An 11,886-nucleotide genomic window follows, 5' to 3' on the forward strand; every position below is an offset into this window, starting at 1 on the left:
ACATTACCTTGTAGCACAAAGCAACTTAAAAGGAATCACTCATAGGAATGGATGTGGGACTTCTGGACATAAAAGCACAGAAATGCTGCTGGATCCACGTGATCATGTTATGCTTGTTGCAAGACATTGATCTGACTGTGGTTCAGCCACTGAGCAGAAACAGTGTGTAGGATAAGGTACTGAAAGTGCTAGGAACTACTTAATCTGAACAGTATTAATAAGTGTTGCTGCACGCACAGATTCAGAATGCTCAGTGTAGGCAGGGGAACTAATAGCTGCATTCTGGGAGTCTCCAGAATCCAATCATCTCTGTCAAAAAGGTTCGCCAGCAGCTGCATATTGCAGCACAGCAGGCACAGCCAGGCAAGCAAAGTGCTGCTGCTGAGTGGCTCTCCTCTCCCATAGCCCTCAGCCTTGTGTTAGTTCCAGTGCAGTCAACTTCAGCACCAGGCAGAGGAAGCGCTGCTCCTGTCTCGGAGCCTCGAAACCGGAAAATGTGGAGGAGGATCAGTGGTAGATGGAGCATCTGGGAATCAAAGCGGAGCTAATGGAAAGCCAGCCCTGCATGAGGGAGTTCATGCGTCAGACTGCATGTACAACAGAGCCAGCAGCCCGTTTGAAAACCTCGGAATCAGGAGAGATCACTACGCAGAGGCATCTGCCATTTTAGTGCTGAGCTCTGGAGCTGGCTGTGAGCTTTGGGCTTTTCACTACAACCAGGGCTGAAGTAACCACTATTTTTTTTTTCTCTTTACAGCGTCTGAAGAGCCTGAGCTATTTTGGGATTTGTCTGTACTACACTGAAAATGACACCTGTTACACACTGACATAAATGAGAAGAATTGCGAGCTCCTGGTTTCTCAGATACAGTTCTACCATGGAAAAAAGATAGGAGCTGGGGATGTGGGAGGGCAGCGTGGGGTGAGGAGCTGGCCCTTGTGAACTGAATTGTCAGCAGTACAGGGAGCACAAGGCTTGTTGTATCTGATGCAGACCTCCCTGTGACCAAGAGCAGTAATGCTTGATCAACGAAATGCTGCAAGATGGGGTTTCTTACACGACCAAACGCATGGGATTTCAAGCCTTACAGATCTGCTCTGTGGCCAAAGCTGCAAGCGTTAACTGTTTCAGTTAATTGTAAGAGTGCTTTGGCTACTTAAATGAGTCACTCAGCAGTGATGCTCTGAAGTAGGCCAGCACTTTGTGCAAGGTTGCGCAGTCAGTTTCCGTTACTCCTGAGTTATCTCAGAAGCTCAACCAGCACAGAGGCAGAGAGGATTTCTGTGCTCCCCATTGCTGTGTCTGCCTGCAGCCCATCTGATCTGCAGTGCCCACGGGTGCCAGCCCTGTTCAGACCACCCTGCAGCCCCCAGGCACTGAGCATGGCAGTGGGATGGACAGAGCCTGAGAAGTTGGGACAGCTGATGGGCATGCTTGGCTCCCAGCAACGCTGGTATATTAAGAAAATAAAATGGAGCTTTGGTTTATTTCAAATTACATGCTTTTAGTTGCTTTCAAGGGGAAGGCAGTGTTTATTTAATGGGTTGCTTTCGTTTGAAAATGACCAGCCGTGAGACATTTCTCTCTTTACCTGATCATAAAGTATTTACTCTGTGGAGGCACTTCAGCTCCCATGAAGGATCAAAGCCGCTGTGCCCTGCAAAGCACTCAGGTACGCAGCTAAAAACACACAGTGATGGAAAGCCTGGTTGGGATATGGCGTTGGCCTGCAAGCTGAAGTAAGCTGAAAACAAACCTGTCATTCCATGGTAGAAATCAGGGCTCCTGTTTTAAGTGGAGCCTATGGACATACATGGTACCACCTTATTATTATTCTTTTTTTAATCATCAGAATTTTGGTTTTGTAAAGACTGTGAGCAAGCATTGTCCAGTGCTAGAAAGGGAGCTTGGCAGCTGGAAAGAGCCTATGGCAGAGGTGGGAGGCAGCCAGAAGGGTCTGGCTGTGTGTGTTACAGTGGCTGTGTCCATTCTAAAGTGGGACAGGTGTTTGGGAAAGGACTGGAAAGCAATTCATCAGCGAGCAGAAGTGCAGGCTTGCTGTTGTTTGTACGCCAACGGAACGTAGAGCTGCATCCTCAGTTCTTTGGCATCTTCTGTGTTATTTTCTGCTGTCACGCTACAATGGCCTTAATAGCAATAACATACGGAGGGTGAAGTTATGAAAATCTAACACTTGCAAATGTCATCCAATGCCTTGTGGTGTTGTGGGTGATAAAATAACTTTGGCTGTCCCTGGAGAAAGGTCCTTGGTCTTTTAAATGATGAGCAGAGCCCCAGCGGTGCTGCGCAGCGCTTCAACTTCCCTCTGGTGAAGGCTTGGCTCCAGTTCCACTTTAAATGCCATCAGCCACACCTTCCTCCCAACTGCAGGAAGCTGCGATTGTTAAAATCAGGGCATGTTCCTGTTTAACTAAAAGGCTGAGATCAAATAAGCCAAAGGCCTCAGCAATGCCAAACAAATTCCTGCCCAAGGCTCAGCAAGTCTGTGCAGCTGTAAATGTGTGTAATTGCCCGACCTCAGCGTCCACGTGAATGACGTCTCAACGCGTCACCCTGGGAGCAGGCAGTCAGAATGTGGGCAAGTTAATGTCACACTTACTGAGTAACAGTGCTTAGCACAAAGGTCTTCAGTTTGCCAACCAAATGTCCTGAACACCAAGCGGTGATGTTTGGTGATGTTTCTCAGGTGTGCTGACGTGGCATCCTGCATTGTATTTGAAATTAATGCAGTTTTGGGTATGGGAAGACTGAATCAAATGAAACTCAAATTGCATGTGGATTCAGGGTCAAAGCTGAGATGGAAATTTGGGAGTTCCTAAATCCTAAATTTTACTCCAGCTGTGCCTCTTGCTTAATTGTAGTCCTTTCTGAAGTCAATTAGAGAGACTTAACAGCCATCTGAAACAGAAGCTGCCGGAACAGTGTGGCTTTTAAAGGAAATTGATAGGAAATCATTTAGAGGAGGTACTTTCTTTCGTTTTTCAAAGAAAAGCAGAAATAAAACTTTAAAGTTTTGCTTCTGTTTTCACGTGGACGTAGGCAATGACAGATGGGTTGTGGTCCCACAGTGCTGTCCTATCAGAGAGACAGTCTGGATATCAGGACCCCCAGCTGGGTCCATGGGGGAATGTTCTACACAGTACAGTGTGCTGAATTTCCTTCTGCTGCAACAGTAATAGGAAAGTTACCGAGTCAAACATTTAGGTTTAGCATGTTGTTTTGTTTTGTTCTGCTTTTCTTGAAAGGTTTATTGCTATCCAGATGATTTTCATTAGTGAATATGAGAGGAATGGCTTCTGGTGTGTTTGCAGTGATTCCTGGCTGTGATGAACTCAACCACCATCTCTGTGACACTCATCTTTGCCAGCCCAGCGTGTGCACACTGCAGTCCCAACCCAACCACAGAGCAGGTAGGCGTATAAATAGCAGTACAAACCCCTTCTGGAGCACTTCTGAGCTTGTTTTTTTTGCACCTACCCAGGTGTGCAGGGCAAAGAATTGGCTTTTTATAAAGTTCATTCTGTTCTCGCTGTATTGCAGGCACTGTTCAGCTGTTGGGTGGGTTCTCATCGTCCTTTCAGGGTTTGAGGGTTTCAAGGGAAGGAGATGGAATAGCTGCCATTGAGACCAAAGGCTAGAGGTGTGGGTTAGATCCCAGCAACTGCCAAGGGTGTAACGGTGTTGGGCAGTGGGATTTGCATCGAAGCTTTGCATTTTCTGTGCAATAAGGTAGGCACCAAAATGGAAACCTGCAGGTGACAAACCTGGCCGTCCCTTTGAAAAGCCGCAGTCTGGCGTTTGTCCTTTGAAGCCTAAGAAAATCCCAGCTGGAAGAGCTGAGATCCTTTTCAAAGGGATGGCGCCACGGGAACAGGGAGGCTGCTCCCAAGCACAGTGGATGCCCTGTGATGAAGTCAGGTTTGGGGCATCAGCATCCCCCAGCCCCAGCTCAGCTCACTGCCTTGCAGCAGTCCCGACCCTCCCGAGCTGTGGGTTTTGCTCACTTCCAAATCCAAGGAGCCAACAGTGCTGAGACAAAAGTAATTATTTCAGCTATTAGCTGCTAAGAATAGAGCCCGCGGGGGTGCTCTGCATGGCTGAGGTGCACTGACAGCACAGTTGGAGGTAGCAGGGATTGCAGTGGAAGCACAGAAATAGCCGTTCTCCGCGCTCAGCACTTTGAAGCTTCATGAGTCACCGAAATACACGGTGAGGGGACAGGTAGGGGGCAGAGGAAATTACCCCCTCCCCCTTTACATATGAAATAGAGCATTTCCCTGTGCAAGTTGCTGGATTTTGGGGCAGAGAACAGCATTTTGCTGAGGACCTGGGTAGAGCTGGTTCTCATGTGCATCTTAACATCTTGCCACGGTGCTGTTTAGGACAAATTGTTGCAATACCACGACATGTTTTCACTCCATACAGCTGCTAAGGGGAAAATTTCCTTTTATGCTGTTTGTGCAGTGCAGAGTACGATACATTCCTGCTCCATGACTACGTTTCCAAACTACGTAGTAAAAGGAATAATAATGAGAGTAAAAGTTGTACAACTGTTTTTGTACAGCAATCTGCGTTGTCGTTTCAGTGCTTAGTGGATTTCTCCAGCTATTGTACAGGAAAAAATAATAAAGATAAAACAGAAGGCTGATTTGTAAAAACACCCTGCCCGACCAAAACAAAAACAAACGTACCCAAAGTGGAGCTTTGAAAGAGAATTTCTGTATCAATCCTGAGTACAGCCACAGAAAGGGTCAAGCTAGATAGAATTAAACATCTCAGCTGAAGCAGGGACAGGGCAGCAGACAGCTTGCTAAAAATAGATTAATCCTAATTACAGCCACACTTCTACTTTTCCAAGGTTTCCTGTTTCACATGGGGACACCGAGGTCGTGAATGGACGGAGGGTCGCTGCGCTCAGCCCCCAGCCCTGGAAGGCATCTGAGAGCCGAGCTGACCAGCAGTCCTCACCAAGGTGAGACCTCCCCCTTCCTGCCCGTACTCTGCAGGAATAACCCTGCACTGTCACTAACCCGAGTGCTGTTGCATTCCTGCTGGCTTCAGTGCATGCAAGTCTTGTCTGAATTTCGTACCTTCCTGTTGTCCTTGAAAATGGGATTGTGAATTATTCTGGCCGGAGATAAACTGTCTTTGCTTGTCCAGTGCTGAGCTGCTCTGGCCTCTCAGTTAAGGCTTCTCATTGCTTCTAAAAATAAGTAATTATAAGATATTATCTCCTTAAAATACTTGTTAGAAAGAGGAGGCGAGAAGACACTCCTTTCCCGTCTCTTTTCTCCTCAAACTACCAATTTATTCTTTTTTAATTTGCTTCTAAACGGTGTTCTTTCGATCTGCTCCCTTCTGCAGCCATTCATACAGCAGGAGAGCACCACAGCCTCCAAATTACAACACGTACTTTGCACTTACACAACCAGAATCATTGGAAGACCACAAGTAAGTTCTAAAATCCAAGCTACCATTAAGAAAATAAAAATTAAGTTCCAAAATATTTTAATGGAAGAGCCCTGGTTACTTTCCCCAGCCGGGAACTATTTTGCAAACAACTCTTGATTAGAAGTTGAACCTTTCTGTATTTTTTTTATTCCTATGAAAACGCAGATATTTTCATTTTTCAATCTGGTTTTGGTTTCCTTATTTGACCAATTCTGATTAGTCGTCTTAACCCAACTGTGGATTGATTTCCCTTTCCAGAATGGGAGACCTTTGTTTTCAGCGATTCCTTTGGATAATCCGCAAAGTAGAAAACAAAACATTAAACATTACAAAACAAAACAGATGAAAATACTTTCAGCTTTGCTCATGTTGCTGCCAACTATTTTTCTTATAAAAAAAACAACCAACAAAACAAACCAACCCCTTCTCAGCCCGTGCACAACCAGATCGTTTTACTCCTTTAAAGGGGAAGGCATGGCTGAGGATGAGTGCTCTGCAGTGGCCAAGGTCTGGGTTTAAGCTTCTAAGCCAGCATCTACTGCTATTCCTCCCCAAAAACAAGGCAGTGACAAAGGTGTGAATTTTTAAGGCTTCCTTGAAGGAGTGTTTTGAATAGCAAACCAAAGATCAGCCACGTTATTAAGGGACTAATAGAGTAATAAATAATAGGACCAATTTATTTGCCCAAGCCACCACTTATAAATTCTTTTCCCCTTATTGTCCTTTTGTGTTTCTTAGAGCCAGCCAGGAGAAGGAGGCATTTAACACATCAAAAAGCCTAGAGTGAGATTTCTAGCAGGCCTCTGCCTCCTCATTTATACCTGTGAGAGTGCAGTTCTCTCTTTGGAAGGCAGCACTGACTCGGTGCACTGTAATATGCCAAAAACAGCCTGGCAGAACCTCTCCTTCTGAGGCCTTTGTGCTGCCATCCACTGCTGCGTTCTCTGAGCAGGTTGCTGTGAAAGATAAATAGCAGAGTCCCAAAGTGATTTAATGGAGTTTCCAAAACCTTCTGTCAGTAGAAGCACTGCTTGGCAGAGGAACTTTAACTCACTCCAGGCTTCACTTGCCCCTTTGTTTGACAGGTTTTTCCCAGTCTGGAAGGTTTCTACCGAGTCATGAAGATGGTCGTGTTTGGGATGGTCCAGTGGATCCTGTGCCTTGTGTCAGCTCTGTCACTTGGGGAAGGTGGGACAGCAGCCTTTGAGCTGAAATCATCTGCTTTGCCTCCAGAGCACAATTTGATATGGGTGGCCGTAGGAATATTGCTGAAAGCAAATTGTGGACTCAGTGTTGCTGCTGTTGTTTTCCTATCTGGTAGGGTGACACATAGCAGCTCTCCTGTATTGTTGAGGACTAGAAGATGCCTGTGGGCCAGGCAGGTCTTCAGCAGTGACTCTGGGGGAGTAGGAGAGCATTCTGTTTCCCAACAGAAATAGCAAACATTCCTCTCTGAAGATACGGCTGATAAAAAAGATTGGTTCTGGCACTGACCAGCTCTGCTCCGTGGGATGGGCTTTTGGGCATTTCCAGCAAACGTGGATGCCAGCTCTCGCTTACAGAGCCTGGTGCTGAACACATGGGCATTCTGTGCAGATCCACGCAGTGATAAACAGAGAGCCACAACCTACAATTCTGGACTCAGAGCATGAACGTGTCTGGAGGAGCAGGGGGGGTGAACTTGTGCACCTGGGTGGTGGATGGTGGCCTCCTCCATCCCAAGCGTGACGTGAGATGAGACCTCTTACCATGAGATAAGTCCCCACAGCACAAGATGCTGCTCTCCATGCCACACTGGCTCAGGTTAACCCACAGCCCTGTTTTCCACACGTAACCATGGTAACCCGAATTATCCAGCAGAGGTGCACACCAGGCCAATTTGTCACAGCTGCTCCTCCAACCCCACCGTGTCTGGCATCATCTGAGCCTGCACAGAGCAGGAGGACATCTCTGTGGCTTTGCCATTCCTACTGCAATCCCAGTGCAGGCAGTGGGAGGTGGGGAGAAGGAAGAGGAAGAGGACGAATGCCAGTGCAGTTCATGCACAATGCTGGCTCTCAGCAGTACGATTAGTTACTTGGCAACGAGAGCAAGGTGTGTCAGAGTGGATGGGACACAAACACACTCACCAGGCCCAGCAACAGCTCCAGAACTCGCAGCTAATACGGCTCGTCTGGTTTTGCCATGGAGCCCTTAATGAATTAAGTAACACCTGGAAGCAGCCTCCCACTGAGCACATTACACAACAACCCTGTTGCCCATATTTTCCATGCAATGCCGTTTGGTGAAACTCTGCTCAGCAGAACAAAAGTTGCCTGTCCTGCCCTTCTCGTGCAGCTGAGAGATGGCTGGTGCTGCGCTGAGGGGACAGCATGAATTTCTGCACTGAAATGGAGGCATTTAATGGTTGCTTCTGCTCTGGAAGTGGTGTGGATCTGCTCAATAGTAACAACTGGTATTCCTTAAAAGAGGAGTAAGCCTTTGGATTTCCTGCAACCTAAACCATAAGACAGGTTTTGCAAGGCTTTCCAGTAGAGCCAAATAGCACCAAAGGGAGAAAGGATGCATGGTGTAAAACACACCTGTATTCTTTTGTAAACACATTAACATGGTTTCCATGCTCATTTCTTGTTGCACGGCAGTAATAGAGCAGTTAGTTTCATCTCTGAGACAAAGAACTGCGTAGGAAAGTAAAAGCTGGTGTAAATGAGCAATTGAGAATTACCTACACACCAACAGCACTGCCCAGGGGATGCAGTGGGTGCTCAATGCCAGGCCATTAACTCTGAAGGACTGGTGGCCAAGGCCAGCAAAGCACAGGGAAACTGCTGACGTGAGGAATGCTGAATGGGACGTCAGCATGCATTGGTAATTCTGCTTCCCAATGCCAGGACAGGGTGAAATTCTGCATGCCTGTGGGGGCAGCATCTGCATTAACCTCCTTGCTTTGTTTTGATTGTTTTCCTACAGCCCCTACAGGTGAATCTATGGCAAGGTAGAAGGTCCATGGAAGTTAAGGAGTTGCAAAAAATGGGAGCTTCTACAGAAAAGTGTCTTCTGGCATTTGCTGTGCCCTGTTTCTACCATCAATAAGCCTTGGGCAAAAAGAGGGAGGTGCACCAGGGGGACACGGGGAAACAGATTGGCCATGACAGTGACAAATAAGGCTATTGGAGGCACACAGCCACGAGCCAGGAATGGCTGAGCCTTGAGTCCCAGTCTTCCCTCTGACACACACTCCCTCCATAGATCCACCTGCAGGAGCGCCAGGCTCCCGCTGGTTCACTTTCAGCTGCTGAGAGCCATTCTATCCTTAGCACTGCCCTCCCCAGAGCTGCCATGAATGCTTTCAGCATTGTGAGCCCAGAGCTCCACAGCTGCAGCCCTGCAGCCTTGGAGTGGGAGCTTTCCTTGGCCGCTCTGGGTGAGACGTGGGCGAGGGCACCAGCGGAAGGAGCCCATTGCAGCCTGACCCTTGTGAGAGCACGTTTGTTTCTGCACAGCCTCGCTTGCAGACCCGCCGAAATCTGGGTTATATAATGCCACTGCTGCCTCGAAACAGGGAGGTTAAAATGAGGTCGTCCAAGATGGGAGCTGCCTGCAGCCCGCAGCCGCCACGGGAGGACGATCCGCTGCCTGCACCGAGCGCTGCACTGCAACATAAACATACAGAAACATAGGCCCGGATGCTGGGAGTCTCCTGAGTGCTCAGGGTGTGGAATCAGGCCGTTTTCTTTATTTGCATCTCCCTGTTTACGTGACAAACTGTGCCGAGCAGGCAGCGTGACGGGCTGTGGTCACAGGGCACTGCGGAGCTGCAGGGTGCCAGATACACACAGCACAGAGCAGCTCTGTGCTGCAGCCAGCCCCAGGTGTTACCCTTTGGTGCACCGGGTTCAAGGTCTACGTTATTCCTTCCATAATTGCTTTATGACTAGCATGCCACAGAAAGGCCCCCGCATCATGAGGATGCAGGTAAGAAAGTATAGGACTGTAAAAGGAACACAGCGTAATTCTTGCTTTTTGTTCTTTTTTCAGAACACTAATGCAATTCCTACAGAACAAAGAATGGAAGCTTCCTCCTGTAAATGCATTTCATGGAGATCACAAGGTGGAAAACATGGGGCTGTTTGAAGGGAGCTGCCTGGGGTGAGCAGAGCTGTGAGCTTCAGCACTGGGCATTTGGTGATTCGATGACTGGAGGGGATGGCTGTGATGGAGGTCACTAAAACCAATGTGCTGCTGCCATACAGCTGCAGAGCATTGCAAAGAAAGAGCAACAAAGGTTGTGTTATCACAAGCACATGAGTTTGAGGAGGACCTACTACCTCCTCACAGCACATGAAAACACCTGGTTTCCCATTGCTATGGTAACTCTTTCCTTCAAAGAGCTTCTAATTTGTTTCCAGATCCTCCAGCTTCTTGGCTGGTGCCAGAACACAGCAGTGAGGGCTGGAGGGTTGTCGGCAGGACAGCAGCTGTGGAACAGTCTTTGTCTTTGGCAGCAAGTGATGGACGATGCTTCTGTCCCAGCAGGGAGATTTCTACGTCACCATCACTAAATTGGATGCATGTGGGATGATTGCTGACCACAGAAAGAAGCAAAGATGAACCACCTACCTCCTGAAGGCAGAGGATCAGCCCTGCTCCAGCCTTGCTCCTTGTTGGGGCACACGGGTTTATGCAAGTTGCTTCTGGTTGAGGCCCCATCACAGGCTGTTTTTTCTCCCAAGTGCCCCAGTGTGTGCAACCACACATCAGCTTTCGCTGCTCAGCATCAGCTCTCCCCTCTGCATGACTTCTCTGCTGGCTTTCAGAGGGAAGCAGTCGGGCTGAGAGCCCCCAGGGACAGCCTGCTGCAGTTTTGCAAACCCTGCCCCGTCCTGGCAGAGGGATGCTAAGGCAGGGAGCGACCCTGAGTAAAACCCTTGCTCAGATGGACCATGAATACTCAGCAGGATGATGTAGCAACCCATAACGTAGGTAAGAAATGCTTTGCAAAAGAGCAGTGCACGAAAACAAGTCTGAGCAAAAGGAAACTTAAGCCTCTTAAATATTAAAGTTCCAAAATTAAACCCTTGTTTATATAAGGGTTGGGTCACTGCTGCAGAACACGGGAGTTTGCAGCCTTGCACCAAAAAAGGCTCTCGTGGAGCCAACAGCTGCTCCTGAGGGCTCAGAGCAGGTGGGGAACAGAGCTGCAGCCAGGAGGATGCTCGTGGGATTCAGCTGCCCTGACACGAAGGCTGCAGTCACCCCATAAAACATTGCAAGCCTTTGGGCCTTGTAACTTGGCATAGCTTCGGAAAACAGGGCAGGCAGGAATGGGCCTGGTATCCCAACTGCTTCGGTTTGGCTCGTTGCAGGTGACAGCACAGCAGTACAGGGCAAATGCACACACAAAATATGGAGAAGAACTTCGTGAAGCTTCTCTGCTGCTGAGTTATCTTGAAAAAAGCCATCTAGGAAGCCCAGCAGATACACCCCTACTTCTTATTTTGTAAGAAAAGAGCACAAAAGAACTTAATCCAAAGTAAATATTTAACCAAACAGCAATTAACTAACAATGATGGATTGTAAACAGCGCTGCTCCCAGGCTGAGCTGCGGCTCTCGCTCTGTTTCTCTGGGCTACAGCTGCCCTAGGGGGGAAGGCAAGTTTACTGAGCCAGGTTTGTCTCTGCCACCTCGCTATTAAAAGGCTCTACAAACACAAACGGCGTCGGATGTTCTGAGGGCGAGGAAAACAATAAAGAACACAGCAATGCATCGCGCGGGAGCTGTAAGGCTTTATGGAACAACCGTCCTTGGGAAGGAAGGCTGAGAAAACACAAAGCTGTAAAGGAACTGCTTCTCATCCGGGCAGCCTTGTGTGCGTGCACCCCGTGGGGCAGCGAGGCCACTCATCCACAGGGAAGTAGTGATGATCATAATAAGCATTCAAATATTAGTAAAATATATTAGGAATTATTCATTACATTATCATTACGAACATTTTGTTATTATTATGCTCCATTATTATTATTATGCTCCACTCGGACAAGTACCCCCCAAATATCACTACTTCCATAACAATAATACTTATTAATATTATTATCTCTTAGTTCCCAGCTCCAGGTGCCTCCGGCAGCTGCAACAGCCTGGTTGGGCTCTGTCCGTGCCCCCACCTGCACCGGGGGTGGGGGGGTGTATTAAGGGCCGGGGTGGTCCATGGGATGCGCAGGGGATGCTCCCATCCCGGCCCCGGAGCGCTCAGATCCCCGCGATACCCGGCGCTTCCCTTCCCGGCGCTCCCGAGCGGCGGAAGCGGCGGCCGTTCCCCCCCCGTACCGCAACGCAAGGTCACCCCGCTCTGCCTACACGCCCCAGGAGGCCGTGGCCCCCCCCCCCCCTTCCCCCCCACAGCCCATGGGGGG

This window comes from Lagopus muta, chromosome 24 (assembly GCF_023343835.1).
Source record: "Lagopus muta isolate bLagMut1 chromosome 24, bLagMut1 primary, whole genome shotgun sequence".
Classification (NCBI taxonomy): domain Eukaryota; kingdom Metazoa; phylum Chordata; class Aves; order Galliformes; family Phasianidae; genus Lagopus; species Lagopus muta.